An 18,017-nucleotide genomic window follows, 5' to 3' on the forward strand; every position below is an offset into this window, starting at 1 on the left:
GACTAGACTGGTTTCCTGAGTAATGTAAGCACTTTACCAGACAATTAGACAGACTGGACTGGTTTCCTGAGTGATGTAAACCCTATACCAGACAGTATTAGACAGACTAGACTGGTTTCCTGAGTGATGTAAGCCCTATACCAGACAGTATTAGACAGACTAGACTGGTTTCCTGAGTGATGTAAGCCCTTTACCAGACAGTATTAGACAGACTGGACTGGTTTCCTGAGTGATGTAAGCCCTATACCAGACACTATTAGACAGACCAGACTGGTTTCCCTAGTGATGTAAGCCCTATACCAGACAGTATTAGACAGACTGGACTGGTTTCCTGAGTGAGGTAAGCCCTATACCAGACACTATTAGACAGACTAGACTGGTTTCCTGAGTGATGTAAGCCCTTTACCAGACAGTATTAGACAGACTAGACTGGTTTCCTGAGTAATGTAAGCCCTTTACCAGACAGTATTAGACAGACTGGACTGGTTTCCTGAGTGATGTAAGCCCTATACCAGACAGTATTAGACAGACTGGACTGGTTTCCTGAGTGATGTAAGACCTATACCAGACAGTATTAGACAGACTAGACTGGTTTCCTGAGTGATGTAAGCCCTATACCAGACAGTATTAGACAGACTAGACTGGTTTCCTCAGTGATGTAAGCCCTACACCAGACAGTATTAGACAGACTAGACTGGTTTCCTGAGTGATGTAAGCCCTATACCAGACAGTATTAGACAGACTAGACTGGTTTCCTGAGTGATGTAAGCCCTATACCAGACAGTATTAGACAGACTAGACTGGTTTCCTGAGTGATGTAAGCACTTTACCAGACAGTATTAGACAGACTAGACTGGTTTCCTGAGTGATGTAAGCCCTATACCAGACAGTATTAGACAGACTAGACTGGTTTCCTGAGTGATGTAAGCCCTATACCAGACAGTATTAGACAGACTAGACTGGTTTCCTGAGTGATGTAAGCCCTATACCAGACAGTATTAGACAGACTAGACTGGTTTCCTGAGTGATGTAAGCCCTATACCAGACAGTATTAGACAGACTAGACTGGTTTCCTGAGTGATGTAAGCCCTATACCAGACAGTATTAGACAGACTAGACTGGTTTCCTGAGTGATGTAAGCCCTATACCAGACAGTATTAGACAGACTAGACTGGTTTCCTGAGTGATGTAAGCCCTATACCAGACAGTATTAGACAGACTGGACTGGTTTCCTGAGTGATGTAAGCCCTATACCAGACAGTATTAGACAGACTAGACTGGTTTCCCTAGTGATCTAAGCCCTATACCAGACAGTATTAGACAGACTGGACTGGTTTCCTGAGTGATGTAAGCCCTATACCAGACACTATTAGACAGACTAGACTGGTTTCCTGAGTGATGTAAGCCCTATACCAGACACTATTAGACACACTGGACTGGTTTCCTGAGTGATGTAAGCCCTATAGCAGACAGTATTAGACAGACTAGACTGGTTTCCTGAGTGATGTAAGCCCTATACCAGACAGTATTAGACAGACTAGACTGGTTTCCTGAGTGATGTATTAGACAGACTGGACTGGTTTCCTGAGTGATGTAAGCCCTATACCAGACAGTATTAGACAGACTAGACTGGTTTCCTGAGTGATGTAAGCCCTATACCAGACAGTATTAGACAGACTAGACTGGTTTCCTGAGTGATGTAAGCCCTATACCAGACAGTATTAGACAGACTAGACTGGTTTCCTGAGTGATGTAAGCCCTATACCAGACAGTATTAGACAGACTAGACTGGTTTCCTGAGTGATGTAAGCCCTATACCAGACAGTATTAGACAGACTAGACTGGTTTCCTGAGTGATGTAAGCCCTATACCAGACAGTATTAGACAGACTAGACTGGTTTCCTGAGTGATGTAAGCCCTATACCAGACAGTATTAGACAGACTGGACTGGTTTCCTGAGTGATGTAAGCCCTATACCAGACAGTATTAGACAGACTAGACTGGTTTCCCTAGTGATGTAAGCCCTATACCAGACAGTATTAGACAGACTGGACTGGTTTCCTGAGTGATGTAAGCCCTATACCAGACACTATTAGACAGACTAGACTGGTTTCCTGAGTGATGTAAGCCCTATACCAGACACTATTAGACACACTGGACTGGTTTCCTGAGTGATGTAAGCCCTATAGCAGACAGTATTAGACAGACTAGACTGGTTTCCTGAGTGATGTAAGCCCTATACCAGACAGTATTAGACAGACTAGACTGGTTTCCTGAGTGATGTATTAGACAGACTGGACTGGTTTCCTGAGTGATGTAAGCCCTATACCAGACAGTATTAGACAGACTAGACTGGTTTCCTGAGTGATGTAAGCCCTATACCAGACAGTATTAGACAGACTAGACTGGTTTTCTGAGTGATGTAAGCCCTATACCAGACAGTATTAGACAGACTAGACTGGTTTACTGAGCGATGTAAGCCCTATACCAGACAGTATTAGACAGACTAGACTGGTTTCCTGAGCGATGTAAGCCCTATACCAGACAGTATTAGACAGACTGGACTGGTTTCCTGAGTGATGTAAACCCTATAACAGACAGTATTAGACAGACTAGACTGGTTTCCTGAGTGATGTAAGCCCTATACCAGACAGTATTAGACAGACTAGACTGGATTCCTGAGTGATGTAAGCCCTATACCAGACAGTATTAGACAGACTAGACTGGTTTCCTGAGTGATGTAAGCCCTATACCAGACAGTATTAGACAGACTAGACTGGTATCCTGAGTGATGTAAGCCCTATACCAGACAGTATTAGACAGACTGGACTGGTTTCCTGAGTGATGTAAGCCCTTTACCAGACAGTATTAGACAGACTGGACTGGTTTCCTGAGTGATGTAAGCCCTATACCAGACAGTATTAGACAGACTAGACTGGTTTCCTGAGTAATGTAAGCCCTTTACCAGACAGTATTAGACAGACTGTACTGGTTTCCTGAGTGATGTAAGCCCTATACCAGACAGTATTAGACAGACTAGACTGGTTTCCTGAGTGATGTAAGCCCTATACCAGACAGTATTAGACAGACTAGACTGGTTTCCTGAGTGATGTAAGCCCTATACCAGACACTATTAGACAGACTAGACTGGTTTCCTGAGTGATGTAAGCCCTATACCAGACAGTATTAGACAGACTAGACTGGTTTCCTGAGTGATGTAAGCCCTATACCAGACAGTATTAGACAGACTGGACTGGTTTCCTGAGTGATGTAAGCCCTATACCAGAAACTATTAGACAGACTAGACTGGTTTCCTGAGTGATGTAAGCCCTTTACCAGACAGTATTAGACAGACTGGACTGGTTTCCTGAGTGATGTAAGCCCTATACCAGACACTATTAGACAGACTAGACTGGTTTCCTGAGTGATGTAAGCCCTATACCAGACAGTATTAGACAGACTAGACTGGTTTCCTGAGTGATGTAAGCCCTATACCAGACAGTATTAGACAGTCTGGACTGGTTTCCTGAGTGATGTAAGCCCTTTACCAGACAGTATTAGACAGACTGGACTGGTTTCCTGAGTGATGTAAGCCCTATACCAGACAGTATTAGACAGACTAGACTGGTTTCCTGAGTGATGTAAGCCCTATACCAGACAGTATTAGACAGACTAGACTGGTTTCCCTAGTGATGTAAGCCCTATACCAGACAGTATTAGACAGACTGGACTGGTTTCCTGAGTGATGTAAGCCCTATACCAGACAGTATTAGACAGACTAGACTGGTTTCCTGAGTGATGTAAGCCCTATACCAGACACTATTAGACACACTGGACTGGTTTCCTGAGTGATGTAAGCCCTATAGCAGACAGTATTAGACAGACTAGACTGGTTTCCTGAGTGATGTAAGCCCTATACCAGACAGTATTAGACAGACTAGACTGGTTTCCTGAGTGATGTATTAGACAGACTGGACTGGTTTCCTGAGTGATGTAAGCCCTATACCAGACAGTATTAGACAGACTAGACTGGTTTCCTGAGTGATGTAAGCCCTATACCAGACAGTATTAGACAGACTAGACTGGTTTTCTGAGTGATGTAAGCCCTATACCAGACAGTATTAGACAGACTAGACTGGTTTACTGAGCGATGTAAGCCCTATACCAGACAGTATTAGACAGACTAGACTGGTTTCCTGAGCGATGTAAGCCCTATACCAGACAGTATTAGACAGACTAGACTGGATTCCTGAGTGATGTAAGCCCTATACCAGACAGTATTAGACAGACTAGACTGGTTTCCTGAGTGATGTAAGCCCTATACCAGACAGTATTAGACAGACTAGACTGGTATCCTGAGTGATGTAAGCCCTATACCAGACAGTATTAGACAGACTGGACTGGTTTCCTGAGTGATGTAAGCCCTTTACCAGACAGTATTAGACAGACTGGACTGGTTTCCTGAGTGATGTAAGCCCTATACCAGACAGTATTAGACAGACTAGACTGGTTTCCTGAGTAATGTAAGCCCTTTACCAGACAGTATTAGACAGACTGTACTGGTTTCCTGAGTGATGTAAGCCCTATACCAGACAGTATTAGACAGACTAGACTGGTTTCCTGAGTGATGTAAGCCCTATACCAGACAGTATTAGACAGACTAGACTGGTTTCCTGAGTGATGTAAGCCCTATACCAGACACTATTAGACAGACTAGACTGGTTTCCTGAGTGATGTAAGCCCTATACCAGACAGTATTAGACAGACTAGACTGGTTTCCTGAGTGATGTAAGCCCTATACCAGACAGTATTAGACAGACTGGACTGGTTTCCTGAGTGATGTAAGCCCTATACCAGAAACTATTAGACAGACTAGACTGGTTTCCTGAGTGATGTAAGCCCTTTACCAGACAGTATTAGACAGACTGGACTGGTTTCCTGAGTGATGTAAGCCCTATACCAGACACTATTAGACAGACTAGACTGGTTTCCTGAGTGATGTAAGCCCTATACCAGACAGTATTAGACAGACTAGACTGGTTTCCTGAGTGATGTAAGCCCTATACCAGACAGTATTAGACAGTCTGGACTGGTTTCCTGAGTGATGTAAGCCCTTTACCAGACAGTATTAGACAGACTGGACTGGTTTCCTGAGTGATGTAAGCCCTATACCAGACAGTATTAGACAGACTAGACTGGTTTCCTGAGTGATGTAAGCCCTATACCAGACAGTATTAGACAGACTAGACTGGTTTCCCTAGTGATGTAAGCCCTATACCAGACAGTATTAGACAGACTGGACTGGTTTCCTGAGTGATGTAAGCCCTATACCAGACACTATTAGACAGACTAGACTGGTTTCCTGAGTGATGTAAGCCCTATACCAGACACTATTAGACACACTGGACTGGTTTCCTGAGTGATGTAAGCCCTATAGCAGACAGTATTAGACAGACTAGACTGGTTTCCTGAGTGATGTAAGCCCTATACCAGACAGTATTAGACAGACTAGACTGGTTTCCTGAGTGATGTATTAGACAGACTGGACTGGTTTCCTGAGTGATGTAAGCCCTATACCAGACAGTATTAGACAGACTAGACTGGTTTCCTGAGTGATGTAAGCCCTATACCAGACAGTATTAGACAGACTAGACTGGTTTTCTGAGTGATGTAAGCCCTATACCAGACAGTATTAGACAGACTAGACTGGTTTACTGAGCGATGTAAGCCCTATACCAGACAGTATTAGACAGACTAGACTGGTTTCCTGAGCGATGTAAGCCCTATACCAGACAGTATTAGACAGACTAGACTGGATTCCTGAGTGATGTAAGCCCTATACCAGACAGTATTAGACAGACTAGACTGGTTTCCTGAGTGATGTAAGCCCTATACCAGACAGTATTAGACAGACTAGACTGGTATCCTGAGTGATGTAAGCCCTATACCAGACAGTATTAGACAGACTGGACTGGTTTCCTGAGTGATGTAAGCCCTTTACCAGACAGTATTAGACAGACTGGACTGGTTTCCTGAGTGATGTAAGCCCTATACCAGACAGTATTAGACAGACTAGACTGGTTTCCTGAGTAATGTAAGCCCTTTACCAGACAGTATTAGACAGACTGTACTGGTTTCCTGAGTGATGTAAGCCCTATACCAGACAGTATTAGACAGACTAGACTGGTTTCCTGAGTGATGTAAGCCCTATACCAGACAGTATTAGACAGACTAGACTGGTTTCCTGAGTGATGTAAGCCCTATACCAGACACTATTAGACAGACTAGACTGGTTTCCTGAGTGATGTAAGCCCTATACCAGACAGTATTAGACAGACTAGACTGGTTTCCTGAGTGATGTAAGCCCTATACCAGACAGTATTAGACAGACTGGACTGGTTTCCTGAGTGATGTAAGCCCTATACCAGAAACTATTAGACAGACTAGACTGGTTTCCTGAGTGATGTAAGCCCTTTACCAGACAGTATTAGACAGACTGGACTGGTTTCCTGAGTGATGTAAGCCCTATACCAGACACTATTAGACAGACTAGACTGGTTTCCTGAGTGATGTAAGCCCTATACCAGACAGTATTAGACAGACTAGACTGGTTTCCTGAGTGATGTAAGCCCTATACCAGACAGTATTAGACAGTCTGGACTGGTTTCCTGAGTGATGTAAGCCCTTTACCAGACAGTATTAGACAGACTGGACTGGTTTCCTGAGTGATGTAAGCCCTATACCAGACAGTATTAGACAGACTAGACTGGTTTCCTGAGTGATGTAAGCCCTATACCAGACAGTATTAGACAGACTAGACTGGTTTCCTGAGTGATGTAAGCCCTATACCAGACAGTATTAGACAGACTAGACGTGTTTCCTGAGTAATGTAAGCACTTTACCTGACAGTATTAGACAGACTGGACTGGTTTCCTGAGTGATGTAAACCCTATACCAGACAGTATTAGACAGACTAGACTGGTTTCCTGAGTGATGTAAGCCCTATACCAGACACTATTAGACAGACTGGACTGGTTTCCTGAGTGATGTAAGCCCTTTACCAGACAGTATTAGACAGACTAGACTGGTTTCCTGAGTAATGTAAGCCCTTTACCAGACAGTATTAGACAGACTAGACTGGTTTCCTGAGTGATGTAAGCCCTATACCAGACAGTATTAGACAGACTAGACTTGTTTCCTGAGTGATGTAAACCCTATACCAGACAGTATTAGACAGACTAGACTGGTTTCCTGAGTGATGTAAGCCCTATACCAGACACTATTAGACAGACTGGACTGGTTTCCTGAGTGATGTAAGCCCTATACCAGACAGTATTAGACAGACTAGACTGGTTTCCTGAGTAATGTAAGCACTTTACCAGACAGTATTAGACAGACTGGACTGGTTTCCTGAGTGATGTAAACCCTATACCAGACAGTATTAGACAGACTAGACTGGTTTCCTGAGTGATGTAAGCCCTATACCAGACAGTATTAGACAGACTAGACTGGTTTCCTGAGTGATGTAAGCCCTTTACCAGACAGTATTAGACAGACTGGACTGGTTTCCTGAGTGATGTAAGCCCTATACCAGACACTATTAGACAGACTAGACTGGTTTCCCTAGTGATGTAAGCCCTATACCAGACAGTATTAGACAGACTGGACTGGTTTCCTGAGTGAGGTAAGCCCTATACCAGACACTATTAGACAGACTAGACTGGTTTCCTGAGTGATGTAAGCCCTTTACCAGACAGTATTAGACAGACTAGACTGGTTTCCTGAGTAATGTAAGCCCTTTACCAGACAGTATTAGACAGACTGGACTGGTTTCCTGAGTGATGTAAGCCCTATACCAGACAGTATTAGACAGACTAGACTGGTTTCCTGAGTGATGTAAGACCTATACCAGACAGTATTAGACAGACTAGACTGGTTTCCTGATTGATGTAAGCCCTATACCAGACATTATTAGACAGACTAGACTGGTTTCCTGAGTGATGTAAGCCCTATACCAGACAGTATTAGACAGACTAGACTGGTTTCCTGAGTGATGTAAGCCCTATACCAGACAGTATTAAACAGACTAGACTGGTTTCCTGAGTGATGTAAGCCCTATACCAGACAGTATTAGACAGACTAGACTGGTTTCCTGAGTGATGTAAGCACTTTACCAGACAGTATTAGACAGACTAGACTGGTTTCCTGAGTGATGTAAGCCCTATACCAGACAGTATTAGACAGACTAGACTGGTTTCCTGAGTGATGTAAGCCCTATACCAGACAGTATTAGACAGACTAGACTGGTTTCCTGAGTGATGTAAGCCCTATACCAGACAGTATTAGACAGACTAGACTGGTTTCCTGAGTGATGTAAGCCCTATACCAGACAGTATTAGACAGACTAGACTGGTTTCCTGAGTGATGTAAGCCCTATACCAGACAGTATTAGACAGACTGGACTGGTTTCCTGAGTGATGTAAGCCCTATACCAGACAGTATTAGACAGACTAGACTGGTTTCCCTAGTGATGTAAGCCCTATACCAGACAGTATTAGACAGACTGGACTGGTTTCCTGGGTGATGTAAGCCCTATACCAGACACTATTAGACAGACAAGACTGGTTTCCTGAGTGATGTAAGCCCTATACCAGACACTATTAGACACACTGGACTGGTTTCCTGAGTGATGTAAGCCCTATAGCAGACAGTATCAGACAGACTAGACTGGTTTCCTGAGTGATGTAAGCCCTATACCAGACAGTATTAGACAGACTAGACTGGTTTCCTGAGTGATGTATTAGACAGACTGGACTGGTTTCCTGAGTGATGTAAGCCCTATACCAGACAGTATTAGACAGACTAGACTGGTTTCCTGAGTGATGTAAGCCCTATACCAGACAGTATTAGACAGACTAGACTGGTTTCCTGAGTGATGTAAGCCCTATACCAGACAGTATTAGACAGACTAGACTGGTTTACTGAGCGATGTAAGCCCTATACCAGACAGTATTAGACAGACTAGACTGGTTTCCTGAGCGATGTAAGCCCTATACCAGACAGTATTAGACAGACTGGACTGGTTTCCTGAGTGATGTAAACCCTATACCAGACAGTATTAGACAGACTAGACTGGTTTCCTGAGTGATGTAAGCCCTATACCAGACAGTATTAGACAGACTAGACTGGATTCCTGAGTGATGTAAGCCCTATACCAGACAGTATTAGACAGACTAGACTGGTTTCCTGAGTGATGTAAGCCCTATACCAGACAGTATTAGACAGACTAGACTGGTATCCTGAGTGATGTAAGCCCTATACCAGACAGTATTAGACAGACTGGACTGGTTTCCTGAGTGATGTAAGCCCTTTACCAGACAGTATTAGACAGACTGGACTGGTTTCCTGAGTGATGTAAGCCCTATACCAGACAGTATTAGACAGACTAGACTGGTTTCCTGAGTAATGTAAGCCCTTTACCAGACAGTATTAGACAGACTGTACTGGTTTCCTGAGTGATGTAAGCCCTATACCAGACAGTATTAGACAGACTAGACTGGTTTCCTGAGTGATGTAAGCCCTATACCAGACAGTATTAGACAGACTAGACTGGTTTCCTGAGTGATGTAAGCCCTATACCAGACACTATTAGACAGACTAGACTGGTTTCCTGAGTGATGTAAGCCCTATACCAGACAGTATTAGACAGACTAGACTGGTTTCCTGAGTGATGTAAGCCCTATACCAGACAGTATTAGACAGACTGGACTGGTTTCCTGAGTGATGTAAGCCCTATACCAGAAACTATTAGACAGACTAGACTGGTTTCCTGAGTGATGTAAGCCCTTTACCAGACAGTATTAGACAGACTGGACTGGTTTCCTGAGTGATGTAAGCCCTATACCAGACACTATTAGACAGACTAGACTGGTTTCCTGAGTGATGTAAGCCCTATACCAGACAGTATTAGACAGACTAGACTGGTTTCCTGAGTGATGTAAGCCCTATACCAGACAGTATTAGACAGTCTGGACTGGTTTCCTGAGTGATGTAAGCCCTTTACCAGACAGTATTAGACAGACTGGACTGGTTTCCTGAGTGATGTAAGCCCTATACCAGACAGTATTAGACAGACTAGACTGGTTTCCTGAGTGATGTAAGCCCTATACCAGACAGTATTAGACAGACTAGACTGGTTTCCTGAGTGATGTAAGCCCTATACCAGACAGTATTAGACAGACTAGACGTGTTTCCTGAGTAATGTAAGCACTTTACCTGACAGTATTAGACAGACTGGACTGGTTTCCTGAGTGATGTAAACCCTATACCAGACAGTATTAGACAGACTAGACTGGTTTCCTGAGTGATGTAAGCCCTATACCAGACACTATTAGACAGACTGGACTGGTTTCCTGAGTGATGTAAGCCCTTTACCAGACAGTATTAGACAGACTAGACTGGTTTCCTGAGTAATGTAAGCCCTTTACCAGACAGTATTAGACAGACTAGACTGGTTTCCTGAGTGATGTAAGCCCTATACCAGACAGTATTAGACAGACTAGACTTGTTTCCTGAGTGATGTAAACCCTATACCAGACAGTATTAGACAGACTAGACTGGTTTCCTGAGTGATGTAAGCCCTATACCAGACACTATTAGACAGACTGGACTGGTTTCCTGAGTGATGTAAGCCCTATACCAGACAGTATTAGACAGACTAGACTGGTTTCCTGAGTAATGTAAGCACTTTACCAGACAGTATTAGACAGACTGGACTGGTTTCCTGAGTGATGTAAACCCTATACCAGACAGTATTAGACAGACTAGACTGGTTTCCTGAGTGATGTAAGCCCTATACCAGACAGTATTAGACAGACTAGACTGGTTTCCTGAGTGATGTAAGCCCTTTACCAGACAGTATTAGACAGACTGGACTGGTTTCCTGAGTGATGTAAGCCCTATACCAGACACTATTAGACAGACTAGACTGGTTTCCCTAGTGATGTAAGCCCTATACCAGACAGTATTAGACAGACTAGACTGGTTTCCTGAGTGATGTATTAGACAGACTGGACTGGTTTCCTGAGTGATGTAAGCCCTATACCAGACAGTATTAGACAGACTAGACTGGTTTCCTGAGTGATGTAAGCCCTATACCAGACAGTATTAGACAGACTAGACTGGTTTCCTGAGTGATGTAAGCCCTATACCAGACAGTATTAGACAGACTAGACTGGTTTCCTGAGTGATGTAAGCCCTATACCAGACAGTATTAGACAGACTAGACTGGTTTCCTGAGTGATGTAAGCACTTTACCAGACAGTATTAGACAGACTAGACTGGTTTCCTGAGTGATGTAAGCCCTATACCAGACAGTATTAGACAGACTAGACTGGTTTCCTGAGTGATGTAAGCCCTATACCAGACAGTATTAGACAGACTAGACTGGTTTCCTGAGTGATGTAAGCCCTATACCAGACAGTATTAGACAGACTAGACTGGTTTCCTGAGTGATGTAAGCCCTATACCAGACAGTATTAGACAGACTAGACTGGTTTCCTGAGTGATGTAAGCCCTATACCAGACAGTATTAGACAGACTGGACTGGTTTCCTGAGTGATGTAAGCCCTATACCAGACAGTATTAGACAGACTAGACTGGTTTCCCTAGTGATGTAAGCCCTATACCAGACAGTATTAGACAGACTGGACTGGTTTCCTGGGTGATGTAAGCCCTATACCAGACACTATTAGACAGACAAGACTGGTTTCCTGAGTGATGTAAGCCCTATACCAGACACTATTAGACACACTGGACTGGTTTCCTGAGTGATGTAAGCCCTATAGCAGACAGTATTAGACAGACTAGACTGGTTTCCTGAGTGATGTAAGCCCTATACCAGACAGTATTAGACAGACTAGACTGGTTTCCTGAGTGATGTATTAGACAGACTGGACTGGTTTCCTGAGTGATGTAAGCCCTATACCAGACAGTATTAGACAGACTAGACTGGTTTCCTGAGTGATGTAAGCCCTATACCAGACAGTATTAGACAGACTAGACTGGTTTCCTGAGCGATGTAAGCCCTATACCAGACAGTATTAGACAGACTGGACTGGTTTCCTGAGTGATGTAAACCCTATACCAGACAGTATTAGACAGACTAGACTGGTTTCCTGAGTGATGTAAGCCCTATACCAGACAGTATTAGACAGACTAGACTGGATTCCTGAGTGATGTAAGCCCTATACCAGACAGTATTAGACAGACTAGACTGGTTTCCTGAGTGATGTAAGCCCTATACCAGACAGTATTAGACAGACTAGACTGGTATCCTGAGTGATGTAAGCCCTATACCAGACAGTATTAGACAGACTGGACTGGTTTCCTGAGTGATGTAAGCCCTTTACCAGACAGTATTAGACAGACTGGACTGGTTTCCTGAGTGATGTAAGCCCTATACCAGACAGTATTAGACAGACTAGACTGGTTTCCTGAGTAATGTAAGCCCTTTACCAGACAGTATTAGACAGACTGTACTGGTTTCCTGAGTGATGTAAGCCCTATACCAGACAGTATTAGACAGACTAGACTGGTTTCCTGAGTGATGTAAGCCCTATACCAGACAGTATTAGACAGACTAGACTGGTTTCCTGAGTGATGTAAGCCCTATACCAGACACTATTAGACAGACTAGACTGGTTTCCTGAGTGATGTAAGCCCTATACCAGACAGTATTAGACAGACTAGACTGGTTTCCTGAGTGATGTAAGCCCTATACCAGACAGTATTAGACAGACTGGACTGGTTTCCTGAGTGATGTAAGCCCTATACCAGAAACTATTAGACAGACTAGACTGGTTTCCTGAGTGATGTAAGCCCTTTACCAGACAGTATTAGACAGACTGGACTGGTTTCCTGAGTGATGTAAGCCCTATACCAGACACTATTAGACAGACTAGACTGGTTTCCTGAGTGATGTAAGCCCTATACCAGACAGTATTAGACAGACTAGACTGGTTTCCTGAGTGATGTAAGCCCTATACCAGACAGTATTAGACAGTCTGGACTGGTTTCCTGAGTGATGTAAGCCCTTTACCAGACAGTATTAGACAGACTGGACTGGTTTCCTGAGTGATGTAAGCCCTATACCAGACAGTATTAGACAGACTAGACTGGTTTCCTGAGTGATGTAAGCCCTATACCAGACAGTATTAGACAGACTAGACTGGTTTCCTGAGTGATGTAAGCCCTATACCAGACAGTATTAGACAGACTAGACGTGTTTCCTGAGTAATGTAAGCACTTTACCTGACAGTATTAGACAGACTGGACTGGTTTCCTGAGTGATGTAAACCCTATACCAGACAGTATTAGACAGACTAGACTGGTTTCCTGAGTGATGTAAGCCCTATACCAGACACTATTAGACAGACTGGACTGGTTTCCTGAGTGATGTAAGCCCTTTACCAGACAGTATTAGACAGACTAGACTGGTTTCCTGAGTAATGTAAGCCCTTTACCAGACAGTATTAGACAGACTAGACTGGTTTCCTGAGTGATGTAAGCCCTATACCAGACAGTATTAGACAGACTAGACTTGTTTCCTGAGTGATGTAAACCCTATACCAGACAGTATTAGACAGACTAGACTGGTTTCCTGAGTGATGTAAGCCCTATACCAGACACTATTAGACAGACTGGACTGGTTTCCTGAGTAATGTAAGCCCTATACCGGACAGTATTAGACAGACTAGACTGGTTTCCTGAGTAATGTAAGCACTTTACCAGACAGTATTAGACAGACTGGACTGGTTTCCTGAGTGATGTAAACCCTATACCAGACAGTATTAGACAGACTAGACTGGTTTCCTGAGTGATGTAAGCCCTATACCAGACAGTATTAGACAGACTAGACTGGTTTCCTGAGTGATGTAAGCCCTTTACCAGACAGTATTAGACAGACTGGACTGGTTTCCTGAGTGATGTAAGCCCTATACCAGACACTATTAGACAGACTAGACTGGTTTCCCTAGTGATGTAAGCCCTATACCAGACAGTATTAGACAGACTGGACTGGTTTCCTGAGTGAGGTAAGCCCTATACCAGACACTATTAGACAGACTAGACTGGTTTCCTGAGTGATGTAAGCCCTTTACCAGACAGTATTAGACAGAATAGACTGGTTTCCTGAGTAATGTAAGCCCTTTACCAGACAGTATTAGACAGACTGGACTGGTTTCCTGAGTGATGTAAGCCCTATACCAGACAGTATTAGACAGACTAGACTGGTTTCCTGAGTGATGTAAGACCTATACCAGACAGTATTAGACAGACTAGACTGGTTTCCTGAGTGATGTAAGCCCTATACCAGACAGTATTAGACAGACTAGACTGGTTTCCTGAGTGATGTAAGCCCTATACCAGACAGTATTAGACAGACTAGACTGGTTTCCTGAGTGATGTAAGCCCTATACCAGACAGTATTAAACAGACTAGACTGGTTTCCTGAGTGATGTAAGCCCTATACCAGACAGTATTAGACAGACTAGACTGGTTTCCTGAGTGATGTAAGCACTTTACCAGACAGTATTAGACAGACTAGACTGGTTTCCTGAGTGATGTAAGCCCTATACCAGACAGTATTAGACAGACTAGACTGGTTTCCTGAGTGATGTAAGCCCTATACCAGACAGTATTAGACAGACTAGACTGGTTTCCTGAGTGATGTAAGCCCTATACCAGACAGTATTAGACAGACTAGACTGGTTTCCTGAGTGATGTAAGCCCTATACCAGACAGTATTAGACAGACTAGACTGGTTTCCTGAGTGATGTAAGCCCTATACCAGACAGTATTAGACAGACTGGACTGGTTTCCTGAGTGATGTAAGCCCTATACCAGACAGTATTAGACAGACTAGACTGGTTTCCCTAGTGATGTAAGCCCTATACCAGACAGTATTAGACAGACTGGACTGGTTTCCTGGGTGATGTAAGCCCTATACCAGACACTATTAGACAGACAAGACTGGTTTCCTGAGTGATGTAAGCCCTATACCAGACACTATTAGACACACTGGACTGGTTTCCTGAGTGATGTAAGCCCTATAGCAGACAGTATTAGACAGACTAGACTGGTTTCCTGAGTGATGTAAGCCCTATACCAGACAGTATTAGACAGACTAGACTGGTTTCCTGAGTGATGTATTAGACAGACTGGACTGGTTTCCTGAGTGATGTAAGCCCTATACCAGACAGTATTAGACAGACTAGACTGGTTTCCTGAGTGATGTATTAGACAGACTAGACTGGTTTCCTGAGTGATGAAAGCCCTATACCAGACAGTATTAGACAGACTGGACTGGTTTCCTGAGTGATGTAAGCCCTATACCAGACAGTATTAGACAGACTAGACTGGTTTCCTGAGTATTGTAAGCCCTATACCAGACAGTATTAGACAGACTAGACTGGTTTCCTGAGTGATGTAAGCCCTATACCAGACAGTATTAGACAGACTAGACTGGTTTCCTGAGTGATGTAAGCCCTATACCAGACAGTATTAGACAGACTAGACTGGTTTCCTGAGTGATGTAAGCCCTATACCAGACATTAATAGACAGACTAGACTGGTTTCCTGAGTGATGTAAGCCCTATACCAGACAGTATTAGACAGACTGGACTGGTTTCCTGAGTGATGTAAGCCCTATACCAGACAGCATTAGACAGACTAGACTGGTTTCCCTAGTGATGTAAGCCCTATACCAGACAGTTTTAGACAGACTGGACTGGTTTCCTGAGTGATGTAAGCCCTATACCAGACAGTATTAGACAGACTAGACTGGTTTCCTGAGTGATGTAAGCCCTATACCCGACAGTATTAGACAGACTAGACTGGTTTCCTGAGTGATGTAAGCCCTATACCAGACATTAATAGACAGACTAGACTGGTTTCCTGAGTGATGTAAGCCCTATACCAGACAGTATTAGACAGACTGGACTGGTTTCCTGAGTGATGTAAGCCCTATACCAGACAGTATTAGACAGACTAGACTGGTTTCCCTAGTGATGTAAGCCCTATACCAGACAGTTTTAGACAGACTGGACTGGTTTCCTGAGTGATGTAAGCCCTATACCAGACAGTATTAGACAGACTAGACTGGTTTCCTGAGTGATGTAAGCCCTATACCAGACAGTATTAGACAGACTAGACTGGTTTCCTGAGTGATGTAAGCCCTATACCAGACACTATTAGACACACTAGACTGGTTTCCTGAGTGATGTAAGCCCTATAGCAGACAGTATTAGACAGACTAGACTGGTTTCCTGAGTGATGTAAGCCCTATACCAGACAGTATTAGACAGACTAGACTGGTTTCCTGAGTGATGTAAGCCCTATACCAGACAGTATTAGACAGACTAGACTGGTTTCCTGAGTGATGTAAGCCCTATACCAGACACTATTAGACAGACTAGACTGGTTTCCTGAGTGATGTAAGCCCTATACCAGACAGTATTAGACAGACTGGACTGGTTTCCTGAGTGATGTAAGCCCTATACCAGACAGTATTAGACAGACTAGACTGGTTTCCTGAGTGATGTAAGCCCTATACCAGACAGTATTAGACAGACTGGACTGGTTTCCTGAGTGATGTAAGCCCTATACCAGACAGTATTAGACAGACTAGACTGGTTTCCCTAGTGATGTAAGCCCTATACCAGACAGTATTAGACAGACTGGACTGGTTTCCTGAGTGATGTAAGCCCTATACCAGACAATATTAGACAGACTGGACTGGTTTCCTGAGTGATGTAAGCCCTATACCAGACAGTATTAGACAGACTAGACTGGTTTCCTGAGTGATGTAAGCCCTATACCAGACAGTATTAGACAGACTAGACTGGTTTCCTGAGTGATGTATTAGACAGACTGGACTGGTTTCCTGAGTGATGTAAGCCCTATACCAGACAGTATTAGACAGACTGGACTGGTTTCCTGAGTGATGTAAGCCCTATACCAGACAGTATTAGTTGCTCCTCTGTTTATTGTTCAGATCAACCACCCCCAATCCCTCCAACCCAACTCAACCCTTCAGGGAACAGGGGCCAGTCCCAACGGACACGCACACAACGGACACACACACGCACACCCACACACACACACATGTCCACACACCCCACCCAGGGGCCAGCCAACCCCACCTGTCTGCCATGGATCAGAGAGTCTGAAAACGTTATCAGAGACGTCAGAAACGTGATTCGGTGAAGTGTTATCCCAACATTTGTACACAAAAGCTCCTGTCTGTGTCCCTAGTCGCAGATAACAGATGTCTTTCAGTTATGATTAAGTCCCTCCCTGTGTGTGTGTGATTGGTCTACATTTACTATCCTTTTGGGTTCCAAAAGTCCTCACAAGGGTAGTAAAACAAGGACATTTTGACAAGTGGGGACATTTCGCCGGTCTCCAAAAAGAAAAATTATATTTTAGGCTTAAGGGTTAGGTTTAGGGTTAGAATTAGGGTTAGAGTTAGGGTTAGAATTAGGGTTAGGGTTAGAATTAAGGTAAGGGGTTAGGGGTTAGGATTAGGGTTAGGGTTAAGAGTTAGGGTTAGGTTTCGTTTTAGGGTTAGGGGTTAGGGGTTTGGGGTTAGGGTTAGGTTAATGGTTTGAATTATGGGTTGGGGAAATAAATTTTTTGGGTCCACACTTTGATAGTAAAACCAATGTGTGTGTGTCTGTGTGTGTATCCGTGCATGCATGTGTGTGTGTGTGCTTGTATGTATGTGTGTGTGTGCATACGTTTGAGCTCGCTTATGAACATAACCTGTGTGTGTGTAATATAATGATTTGTCCACAGGTGATTGATTGAGGACATTACTGTTCCTATAACACCCACTGAGATGTTTTTATATGATTAGAATCACCAATAACGGCCACTGTGTCTTGCATAATTAAACCCAGCTTTGAGACACTAACACACAGGAGTAGTCTGTGCATGTGCCTGAATGATAATACTTT

At 43.6% G+C, this 18,017-nt stretch overlaps 1 long non-coding RNA gene across 2 annotated transcripts in view; it reads left to right on the top strand.

The window, feature by feature from the left end:
• LOC123726106 (uncharacterized) overlaps window positions 1–18,017 on the top strand; it is a 77,283-nt gene that overhangs the window by 52,395 nt on the left and 6,871 nt on the right. The window lies entirely within an intron of this gene.

The sequence above is a fragment of the Salmo salar genome, chromosome ssa01 (assembly GCF_905237065.1).
Source record: "Salmo salar chromosome ssa01, Ssal_v3.1, whole genome shotgun sequence".
Classification (NCBI taxonomy): Eukaryota; Metazoa; Chordata; class Actinopteri; order Salmoniformes; family Salmonidae; genus Salmo; species Salmo salar.